Raw genomic sequence first — 11428 nt, forward strand, 5'->3', positions numbered from 1 at the left:
GTGCTGGGCAGGGCACGTCTCCAGGATGAAGGACCAACCACCCCCTCCCTAAGATCGTGCTCTGTGGTGAACTTGCCACCGGCTGCCGCAAGAGAGGAGCCCCGAAGAGGAGATACAAGGACTGCCTGAAACAACATCTCAGCCTTGGCCACATTGATCTTCATCACTGGTCTACTCTGGCCTCCAGTCGGGAGGTCTGGAGACATCCCATCTCTAACGCTGCTGCTTCCTTTGAGAACGCAGCAGGATCACCATCGAGGAGAAAAGACAACGCAGAAAGAACCGTGTCCTGTCGATCCCATCCAAGGAGTCTTTCTGCTCTGCCTTTTGCAACTGGACGTGTTGTAGTGGTTTGGACCTTGTTTTCCCCCAGAGGGCTGAAAAAAGTGGTAGACCCCAAGGGGTGGAAACTCCTGGAAGTTTTGAAGTTCTGCCCAATGGGCGCTCCTGCAAAATTGTAAACATACCACAAACTCACCGGAAGAGATGAGTTGTTTTTTGGTTGTTATTGGAGAGGTGGCCATGTTGTAGAGCCACGAGGAAGGGGTTCTTAGCCCCTTGGGGCCTCTGGCCCCCTCCCGGCCCCGGCTGGGGGGCTGCAGGGACCTGGAACAGCATAAAGCTGGGCTAGGTGCTTGTAGTTATGCTGGGAGATGTTTTCTCCATGGACGCAGAGCAGCAGCCGGGACTGACCAGAGAAACGGTGGCAGAGAGCCAGAGATAAGGACCTGAACTGAAGGAGCAGCAGAAACAACATGCAGCACCACAGAGAAGACTCCTGGAAAGGGAGGAGAAAGGAGAGCCAGCAGCTGTAGAGTTCTTGGGGGTAAGACTGATACCAGATTCCCCAAAACTCCCTTGGAGACCCTCTTGGAGAAGAGGGACATGGACTCCTATTTAGGAGAAGAGTTTTAGGTATGCAGCACCAGAGAGAGAGAGGAGCTAAGAAGCTCAAAAGAGCGTCCTGGAGCTGGACTGGGACGGCCAGATGGAATGCAGGGGGAGTTGACCTTGGCTCCCCCCTTGCACTGCTGCCACGGTGGCAGCCTGAGAGACAGGGCACAGAGGCCCTGCAAGAGATACCAGACCATCACGAAGACCCCCCTGTGTCTTCGTGATATGACGTGGTGAAACGACCTTGTCTGGGGTTACGAAGCCCACGGAAGACCCCTCGGTTGTGAGGCGATGGGGCCGAGAGAGAGACTTGGATATCTCCCTCATTGAGTGCTGGCAGAAAGCCAGCTATCAGCTGCTGCATGTGGAGAAGACAGACAGAACCTGCTGCCTCAGAAGATGCTGCTGCTTAAGGACTGGAAGGGATCTGTCCTTCTTTCCCTCCTGGACTTTTATTTGGAGGGGAGAAGAGATCTGGTCCATTGTAAATACTATATGTCATGGTAGAGATAGTTGTGATCATGTGTATAATGTGATGTTATATTTATTTGTACAGTCATTGTAATATATTCCCTTTCCCCCACTTTGAGTCTGGTGTGTTTTGTCTGGAAAAGCCCATCTCACATTAGGTTGAGATGTGGGAGGGGGATGGAGCTAGGGAATTGGATTTTTGGGGGCTATCTCAAACCATGACACATAGTTACAATTAAAGCTTCATTTTTTTTAACATCATGGTATGATCACTATAGCCCAGAACACCATGATTTGAGTAGCACAAGATTTCTATAAGCAGCACCAGCATAGCAAGATTTTGTAAGCCCTTTAGCACCGAATTGTACAGCACAGCTCAGCTTAGGATGCCTGATCACCTGGACCTGATCACTCTGCAGGCCAGGGCACATCCTAATCCTTGGTTTGTCATGTCAATATAACAATCTTAATCTAGACTTGAAACACGTTAACAGAACAGGAGTGGCCCTTTCAGGGGAGGAGTCTGTTTGGTATTAAGATGGGGCTCTGTGTGCTGCTGTGCTGCCCTGTGCTGCTGTGAGGCCATCCCAGCCTGGCAGGCAGGTGCCTGTGACCTGCAAGGCCTGTGAGGAGCAAAGGAGTCGGCCTGGGGCCTGGAAATGGGAAGGCTGATAGGGAGGGGGAGAAGGGGTCTTCCTGGCGCACTGGACCTTCAGGGACTGACGATGAGGGCAAAGGGGACTCATGTAGGACCAGCTGGGTCACAGAGCACAGCTGTTTATGTCCTAAAATGCCCCCATATGAGCAGGAGGCAGGAGCAGAGGCACTGTTCACGAGTGCCATTGTTGATTGTCTTCATCAGAGAGCTCCTGAAGTGCTGCTGGGAGGACGGTAATACAGGACCTGGACATCAGGTTAGGGCAGGGGCATAAAAAGGTCACCTGAGAGGTGTAATGCAGGAGTAAATGCAGATGCTTTGTCTGGGTAAGGGATACAAGGAACCTCCCCAAGGATGACAGGGATAAAACCAGCTGCTGCAAGACGTGATGAAAAAAGCCATCCAAGCAAAGTCATGCCCGAGCTGGATGCCCCAAGTCTAAAAGAAGAAACACCTCGGAGTGGAGCAGGAGCCATATGAACTGTGCTGAGCTGGGCAGGAGTGAAACCACCTGTCCTGAGAAGAACTGAGTAAAATTTGATGCCCCATTCCAGGCAGGGGCCAAACCAGCCAGGTCAAGTGTTGTTAAATAACAACCAGCTGCATCCTTGGCGCATGAGAAACACTATCTGCCTGCTGAGCAGAGGTTACACCAGGTGTCCAGAGGACTGCCTGTTGCTAAACACCTCTGAAACTGTCGGGATAAATAGGACCCTCTAACAAATTGGCTTTTTACTGTTAGAAAGCAAGGGATTACTTTTATTTGCAGCCCTGCGTGTGCATGTGGCTGACAAAAATCCTGCCTCCGTACTGACAGCAAGACATCGCTTTTCACCTATTTATACAGATTTGGCAAACAAAGAAATTAATGTTCATTGCTTCCAAATTCCATCACTCACTCCCTTTCATTAATTAGTATTCTATGTGGGATTGGTTATTAATTTCTCACTTTCTACTGTAATAACTTCATATCTTTAATCTTTTTTGTATATTTTCCCTCCCCTAGGGATTTTCTGACACAAATGCTGAGCCTTTGTTAGTCTTCTTCTTTAGCTGCTGGTTTCTGCAGAAGGTCCTTGTAGTCCATAAATCTTGTGTTCCAGATCTCCTCCTTCAACAGGACATCTTTCTCTGACAGGCTTTCTCCACTGAAGCATAACAGGGTTAACTTCAACAAAACTTACAGTTTTAGTACTTTTCCCAGGCTGTGTTCTCCCAAAGGAGCTTATGACAATTTTTACTCCATGCTGGCTAAAGTTGATTTAAGGCTGAACGCACCGCCTATGATGTGTGTTAAAAACAACTAATCAAAAAGTTAATTAGGAACACTAAAAAAGTTAGAAAAGTTTTATGATTTCCAACAAGCCCAAAACAACATAGGCCAAGTGCAGCAGGGACAAAACTGTCTCTATCCATTGATGCCAGGAAAAGGCAACAGTAGTAAAACTCAACAGCCACAGGTGCTATTAAGCCGGTATTTGTTTATTTCGGCGCCGGACGTGCAGGGGATAGCTCCGCCTAACACGCGCGTGCCCTCACCATCCAGAGTGGGAGTCTGGCTAAAGCTGCGGCTGATCAAAACCTAACCAACCCTAGCGGCAGGAGTAAATGTGAAGCTGCTAAAAAGCCATCCCGAAACGTTTTCAGAGCTTGAGGACAAGACAGCAGCTGGGCGGGGGCCAGCAGCCAGCCAAGGTCCTCCCAGCGCAGCCTCTGAAGGGTTCCTTTGGCAGTCCCAGTTCAGGGTCAGCCCATGGTTGTACCCTGGGGGCAGATGAAATTAATTGGAAATGAACCCATAAGAGTCCAGGTGCTTTGCTAAGAGTCTCCCTGATAGAAGTGGCAGTGAAACCCTCAGCGTCTTGGGGGCCAGAAAAGCTGTGACCTGGCTCAGTTACAGCCCTGAGCAGGCTTTTACTCCTCAGGCCGTGTGGCTCAGGGAAGGTGTGGGAGCTCTGTCAGAGGATGACGAGCCCTTTGCCACCAGCACGGGGGGAGGTCCAGTGGCTTCCACCTGGCGGACGTGCCATGTGGGTTCCTGTGCCCAAGAACCATGTGGTTCCATGTGGTTCCATGGGGTTCCATGTGACCCCATGTCACAAAGGGGCAGAGATGTGGCACCCATCCGGTATCCTGAGGAGCGTGCCAACGAAAATCAGTTGGACAGAGTTGGCCTTCGGGATAACTCAGCTCCTTCCTTTGCTACTTGTGTGCCTGCCTTTTTTGGATGGTTTATTGTTTACTGACCATTTCTCCTCAACTTTCATCCTCCTTCAAAGGTAATGCTTTGACTTTTGGCACAGATCATAGAGCAGGGTATATGGGATAAAAGTATAGGCTGATTTATACCTTCCTAGCTGTAGGCTGAGCTGTTACAACTTTTATAGGCTGGCCTATAAACAACTTATATAGGCTAGAATTCCAGTTTGCTGATTCTTGGGTTTTTTTCCATAGCCTAGGATAGGCAAGCAGGGAGGTGACTGTAGTCTGAGGGGATGGGCTCAGCCCACCTTGATTGCTGTGGGAGGGAGGGAGGGAGGCAGAAAAAGGAGAGCAGCAAAGGTAGCAGTTAAAGTAGTGGCTGAAAGACGGTCACTCCTAGGAGGTGGGAAAGCCAGAGGGCTCTGTTGCTGAAGCAGTGTCAGGAGAGCAGCAGGGCCTCTTCAGAGAAGGTAACGTCCATGGGAGCATTTCAAAAGGGCCTTTGAACCCGCTGTGAGTTGGTGCCCCGCGCCTGATCATAAGGGCGTGAGCTGCAGCTCAGCAGCAGTTACGAGCACCACTGAAAGACTTGGTGGGGGATGCCGTTCTGCGTTTATTTAGAGTTTTGATACTTTCGGTGAGCTACAGTAATTTCTTTGCAACTAGGTGACGGGATTGGTGCTGTTCTCTTTCTGGAGACAAAGACATCCTTGGTCATCTAAAGCATTGCACTCTCTTCCTGAGAGAGGCAATGGCCACAGCAGGGAACGACTCCTGTGAGTAATAGCTTCACCAGCAGGTTTGGACCTTGTGAACTGCCACAGACAACTGACATGGCTGGTGGTCAAATCCCAGAATGATGTGCTCCCAACCTAGAGTGATCTCTGGGATGTTTCCTGAGAGCAGTCAAACTGACCCGTGTTTACAATTAGACCCAGGAAAACACCTTTTGTCGCTCCTCTGACACTAGGTACAAGACTTTGAAAGCTGCCATTGCTCGTAGAGAGGTCTGCCATCCTTTGGGTTACCTTCCGTGCTCAGTATTTCCTTGTTTTCAACAAGTTACAATCAGGAAAAGGGATGGTTTCTGTGATAATCCAGTCTAGAACTCTACTGAGAAAGGAAGGTAGCCTGCGGCCCAGAAATCAGATTGTGGGTTTGTTGGACTCTCAGCAACGTAAACTGGGGAATGGATTTTTCCAAAACAGTAAATTTAAATGGCACTGTTTAAGCTTCCCCTGATGTTGTTGGGTTGGCAGTTGAAGCAGATGGTCCTGAGTGCTCCTGTAGAGACCTCACTGTTTAAATATGCCTTTGTGCCTCATTTCATCTCTTTCCAAATGGAATTTCCCTGCAGTCATTGCCGAGGGAATGACTCCGCCACAAAGGATCCTCTTTCCCCCCGAGAAGATTTGCATGGTCTGGCAGCAAAGACAGAGTGCTGGAGCAGGACTCCTCAATGTGGGCAACACATGCTTCCTTAATGCTGTCCTGCAATGCCTGACATACACCCCGCCGCTGGCCAACTATCTGCTCTCCCGGGAGCACAGCCAGGCCTGTGAGTACTCTTAGGGACATCTCCCTGTGAATCTGTTCATCAAATCCCAAGGATTCCCAGAACCTGAAATTTGATTTAGGAGAAAAGCAGCCCTTTGTCAGCCCCAGAACTTGTGTTCTTTGTACACTCAGGAGCCACCTGTCCTATCCAGCTGTCTTATTCTTCAGGAAGGCACATCTTTCTAGCTCTGGGTCTCTATTCCTGCAAGTTAAAACCTCAGTTTAGCATTCCTCTGAAGAACATTTTCTATGCACTAAAACGTCCCGTGCTTGTTGAAACACTGGGAGGAGTGGCATGTTGCACTGGAGTGGGAGTGGAAGAAGAGGAGTATTCCACCACTAGGGATATTTTGCTAACCAGAGGACCTTCTCTCCCTCCCTCCTCAGGTCGCCAACAAGGCTTCTGCATGATGTGCATCATGGAAGCGCATGTTAACAAGGTCCTGCGTTCAGTCAGTGCCATCCTGCCTTTGGCTGTTCTCAGGGGTTTCAGATGTATGTGATTTCAGGTTCTTTGAGAGGTTTTCTTCCCTTCCTGTAGGAGACAACTACTAACTTCCTGTTTCTTAGTCATAGGAGAACATTTTCAGCTTGGCAGGGAGGAAGATGCCCATGACTTCTTATGCTGTACTGTCAATGCCATGCAGAGAGCTTGTCTGAGTGCAAGCAACGAGTAAGCACAAGCAAGTTGCCTTTACAAAGTTCTGAGCCCTTTGGACTCCTTGATGTGGCCTCATCAAGGAAAACCTACAGCCGGGGCTTGGAGGAAGTAATGCTCTGTCTTACGACTTGTTTCCAGCTTGGACATATCATCTCAATCTACTACCATTGTCCATCAAATATTTGGAGGCTTTCTGAGATCCAGAGGTATGTTTCTACAACAGCTGCTCTCCTTGGCACTGCCTGTGCCCTTCTGTCTGCCTGTGCCCAACAGCTGGCCCTGGGACTAGCAGGGCAGGTACAATGAGCACAAAGCAGTACCATCGTTCAGCTCACCATTGCTCGGCATTTTGATTTTTCCTTCCAGTCATCTGCTTCAGCTGCAAAGCCATTTCTGATTCCTATGAGGCCTTCCTGGATGTCCCCTTGGATATCAAAGTAAGAGGTTTTGCAGTTGTGCTTCAAGACATGGCAAGGCTTTTCAGAGTCAACACATTTGTCCTGAAAGCATATCCTGTGAACACAAGAGGTCTTGGTCGTGGATGGGAAGGGGAACGGATGTTGTCCTCCTGCAGAGGCCATGGCACTGGTCTCTCTGTAGGTGCTGGCTTGAAGCTGGACAAGCAGCCATTATGCGCTCTGCACCCTTGACATAGCCTCATCCTTCTTTCCTTTGCCCTCCTTCAACACCTGTCTGGCTTCCAGGCTGAGGGGTTGGATTGTTTCACTACTGATGACCCTACATAACATCAGTAGCTCAATGGCAGGTGATACAGAGAGGGAGCTCTTGATTGCCCCTGAGAACCTCTGGGACAGGGGAAATGTTCAGCACCACACTCTCTTTCTGGCTCCTTCTGGATACAGCTTGCAGATTCATGGCGGGTCTCCTCAGCATCAGCTACAGGGGTTTTCTTGTCGGCTCCTGGAAAATGTTTGGACCAGGGCATTTGCTGTAGCTCAGTGCACCGATTTCTCAATTCTCCAGGCAGCCTCATCCCTCACTGCAGCTCTGGAGGACTTTGTAACACCTGAGCACCTGGAGGGTGAAAACTCCTTTAAATGTAGCAAGTAAGATGATTACTAACAACATATTAACACGAGACTCTGTGTGAGGGGGCTACAAGTCATTGAGCAGAAGTCATCTTCTCGTGGAAGTTTACTGCACACTGATGAGACACAGTTTTGTTTGTCTGGTTTTTTGGGAGAGGGGGGTTGGGGTTCTTTGTTTGTTTGTTTGTTTGTTTGTTTTAAATATGGCACCGAATTGCCTTAAAATAGCATAAGGATGCAGGAGACAAGAAAGGTTGTCTGACTGCCTTGGTGGAAGATAGGGTGCATTTCAGCGCTGTGCTCTGTGCTTGGTTTCAAGGTGTGAGAAGAATGTTGCCGCCACTAAGAGGTTCACTGTCCACTGTGCACCCAAGGTTCTCACTGTGTGTCTGAAGAGGTTTGACTGCTTCACTGGTGGCAAGATCAGCAAGGTGTGTACACTATTGGTGTGCAGCTTTCTCTTCAAGAAGCAGATTTCCTAAAGCAGTATGCTTGTCACAAGCTGCTTGTGTTGGGTTTTTTGGGGTCCCTTCTGGGGAGTGGAAAGTTGCTGTGGGAAGACAGGCAAGCACTGTGCTCTGATAGGGCTGCTTTGACTGAGAAGGGTTTCCTGCCACCCAAACGATTTTATGTTGCTTTATGGAAAACCAAGTGCTCATGAGCCCCAGAGATGGATTGATACCCCTGGACTGGCCCCTGCCCTTGGTAGGCTATTTCATGTCACAGACCAGGGTCATTTCTGAGCCCTCTTGGTCTCTCCATAGGTTGTAGGGTATCCGGAGTACTTGGATCTTCGCCCATACATGTCTCAGGCAGATGGAGAAGCACTCCTCTACTCCTTATATGCTGTCCTGGTGCACAGTGGTGTCAGCTGTCATGGAGGACACTATTTCTGCTACACAAAGGTAAAAGAGCAACTTCCTTCCCAATGGGGAAAAATGTGTGCTGGGGAAGAGAAACTTTCCTGTCAGTGTTACTGACAGCCAAAGTTTTGGGGCAGAAGGCCTCCTTAGTGGCTGGACTGCATTTGTTTTGACATGCTCTCGGTTTGGCAGTTTCCTACCTGTGTTTTTGGAGAGAAACCATGGAGAGATCCTTGCCTTTTTTTTACAGGCCAGCAATGGATTGTGGTACCGGATGGGCGATGAATCTGTGCAGCTGTGTTCCATTGACACAGTTCTCAGGCAGCAAGCCTACCTGCTGTTCTATGCCAGGTAATAACCAGGATTCAAATATGTTCAGAATACATTTCCTTTGCCTCATTTGCAGTTGTGCTTCTCACCTTCCTGAGGGTTTTTCTGATCAAATGAAATTACTACCTGCATCATTCAGTGCTGTCAAATCTGAACTACTCCGTGTCTGTCCTTTACTGGGCTTCAGGCTGCGGCCCGGATGGAATCTGCTACTTGCCTGGTCTCTGATGTTGACTCTTGTAGATAAGAGGACTTAAAGAGGACGTCCAGGAAAGATGGGGAGGCACCATTTGGCAGGGAATGTAGTGACAGGATGAAGGCTATCAGTTTTCAGCTAACAGAGGGCAGGTTTACATTAGATATTGGGAAGGAATTCTTTGCTGTAAGGGTGCTGAGACACTGGCACAGGTTGCCACAGCATCTGTGGGGGCCCCATCCCTGGAAGTGTTCAGGGCCAGGTTGGACAGGGCTTGGAGAAACCTTGGAATAGCGGAGGGTGTTCCTGCCCACCACAGCGGGGTGGAACAAGATAAAGTTAAAGGTCCCTTGCAACCCAAACAAGTCTGTGAATTTAGGAAATGGAGGCTGTGGGAGGTATAGAGATGAGGTTTTTGTTGGGACAGAGGCAAACTTGGTGGGAAGACCCTAGCTGAGTTTCCCATTAGTGTCCTTGGTTAAGTCTTCTCTCTGTCATAGAAGCCTCTCTGAGAAAATGACTGAACCCCAGAGGAGGTTGCAACAACAGCTCTAAACTGAGATCACTCTTTTGTTTTTCTCCAGATGCTCTGATCTGAGAACTGGAGAAAGGCCTTCTTCCTCACTGGCACCATCACATGCCCCTTCCTTCCTCAGTCAGTGTGTGGCCAGCAGCAAGCAGGCGGGCTCTGTTGGACCACAGGCTCTGACTGGTAGGACTAAGGTAACTTTGGGGTCATGGGTCAGGGCATCAGAGGAAGAGTGGATTTCTTTCTGGGATCTCAGCATTTCTCTTTTGCCCCTCACACACCGCACCTTTCTTCACAGCCACAACGCTGCTCCCTCTCAAAGCATCCCACCTGGATCCATCCCTTTTGTGCGCCTCTGGCCTTTTGGTCTTAGTAGCCCTCCAAAAGAGCCTTTTGGAGGCCCCAAACTGTCCTGTCCCAGAACTTGTAGGGGTTCCCCACTGCTCTGATCCTTTCAGGAGAAAAGGGCAGGAACTCTCCACAGCTCTCTTGGCAGGGCATGAAGGACACTGGCAGGGAGCGGTCCCGGAGCAGATTCCCTCTGTGGGGCAGGGATCTCCGCAGCTGCTCTGGGGACACCACAGACTATGAGGACGCTTCAGAGAGAAGAACTGGTCCTCCAAGTCGTGACCGTGGTCCTAGGGATAGCACAGCTGCAAGGCCTTCCAAGAGGATCTGCCAGTGGGCTCCCGCTCCCAGGGCTGCTCAGGAGCAAACCTTGCTGAGGCAGAGGGAGCCAAGCAGATCTGTGCGGGGAACTTACAACCTTGGCAGCCGGTTTGTGCAGTACACAGACTGTGACCGCTCACTGCGGAAGAGAAAGAGGGAGAGAACAAGTCCTCCACGTTGTGACCAAGTCTTAGTGAATACTGCAGTTCCAGGGCCCTCCAAAGCCAGCTCCAAGCAGGCTCTCATGCTCCGGGCTGCTCGGGAGCAAACCCGACAGAGGCAGAGAGAGCAGAGAAGATCAACATGGCGGGGCTGTGATTGCCACAGCCAGTTTGGGCAGCACACAGACTACCGCCCTTCAGAGAAGAAGAGGAGGGTTTCCACGCCCCAGAGATTCACGTCAGACAAGCATTCAGGGCACTCTGGCAATGATGGCGTTGGATTATGGCCCTGGCTCAAGCAGAACGGAAGACTAGCACTGCGTTTATTAGCCAAGGCATCCTTGTTTTCGATACGCCTTCTCAGACATAAGTGAATGATTTAGCTAAGTAGATGATAGTTACAATAATATAGAAATATCATTAGAAATATAGAAATATATATAGAAATATAGAATATATATAGAGAAATATATATGGAAATATAGAATATATATATAGAAATATACATGGAAATATAGAAATCTATACAGAAATATAATATAGAAATATAGAAATATATATAGAAATATAGAATATATAGATAGAAATATATATAGAAATATAGAAATATATCTAGAAATATAATATAGAAGTAATATTTTATAATACATTACTACATGTTATATATCTTCAGCAATAGATAGTAATAGTATAATAAATATTATTAAAATAATAAAATAGTAAATACTAAAATACTTTAAGCAGAGTTATTTATTCCACCTTGTAGATAATTATAGCTAGAAACATAGTGCAGTATTTGGAAGCAGTGTTGAAGCAATTATATTAAAGCTAAGAAAACAAATATTAAGTAGAGATTGTGCAGCACACAGACTACCGCCCTTCAGAGAAGAAGAGGAGGGTTTCCACGCCCCAGAGATTCACGTCAGACAAGCATGGGATGGTGACATCGCTGGCCAAGCAGAGGTCACGGCCTGACGGGCTGTCCTCATCCATGCTGACGTCACTGGCCAAACTGCCCGATGGAAGGATCCTGGAGCAGGCTCACCATCCTGGAGGCAGGGATAGGGCAGTTTCTCTGCCTCTGCCGTAAACCTGGCTGTTCTGGCCTTACACTGGAGAGTCCTTTTCTGCTCTCCATTCCATGGGAAGACAAGAGCGTGGACAACAAGAAGGGGGTTCTGTCAGGTC

The sequence above is a fragment of the Pseudopipra pipra genome, chromosome W (genome assembly GCF_036250125.1).
Source record: "Pseudopipra pipra isolate bDixPip1 chromosome W, bDixPip1.hap1, whole genome shotgun sequence".
Classification (NCBI taxonomy): Eukaryota; Metazoa; Chordata; class Aves; order Passeriformes; family Pipridae; genus Pseudopipra; species Pseudopipra pipra.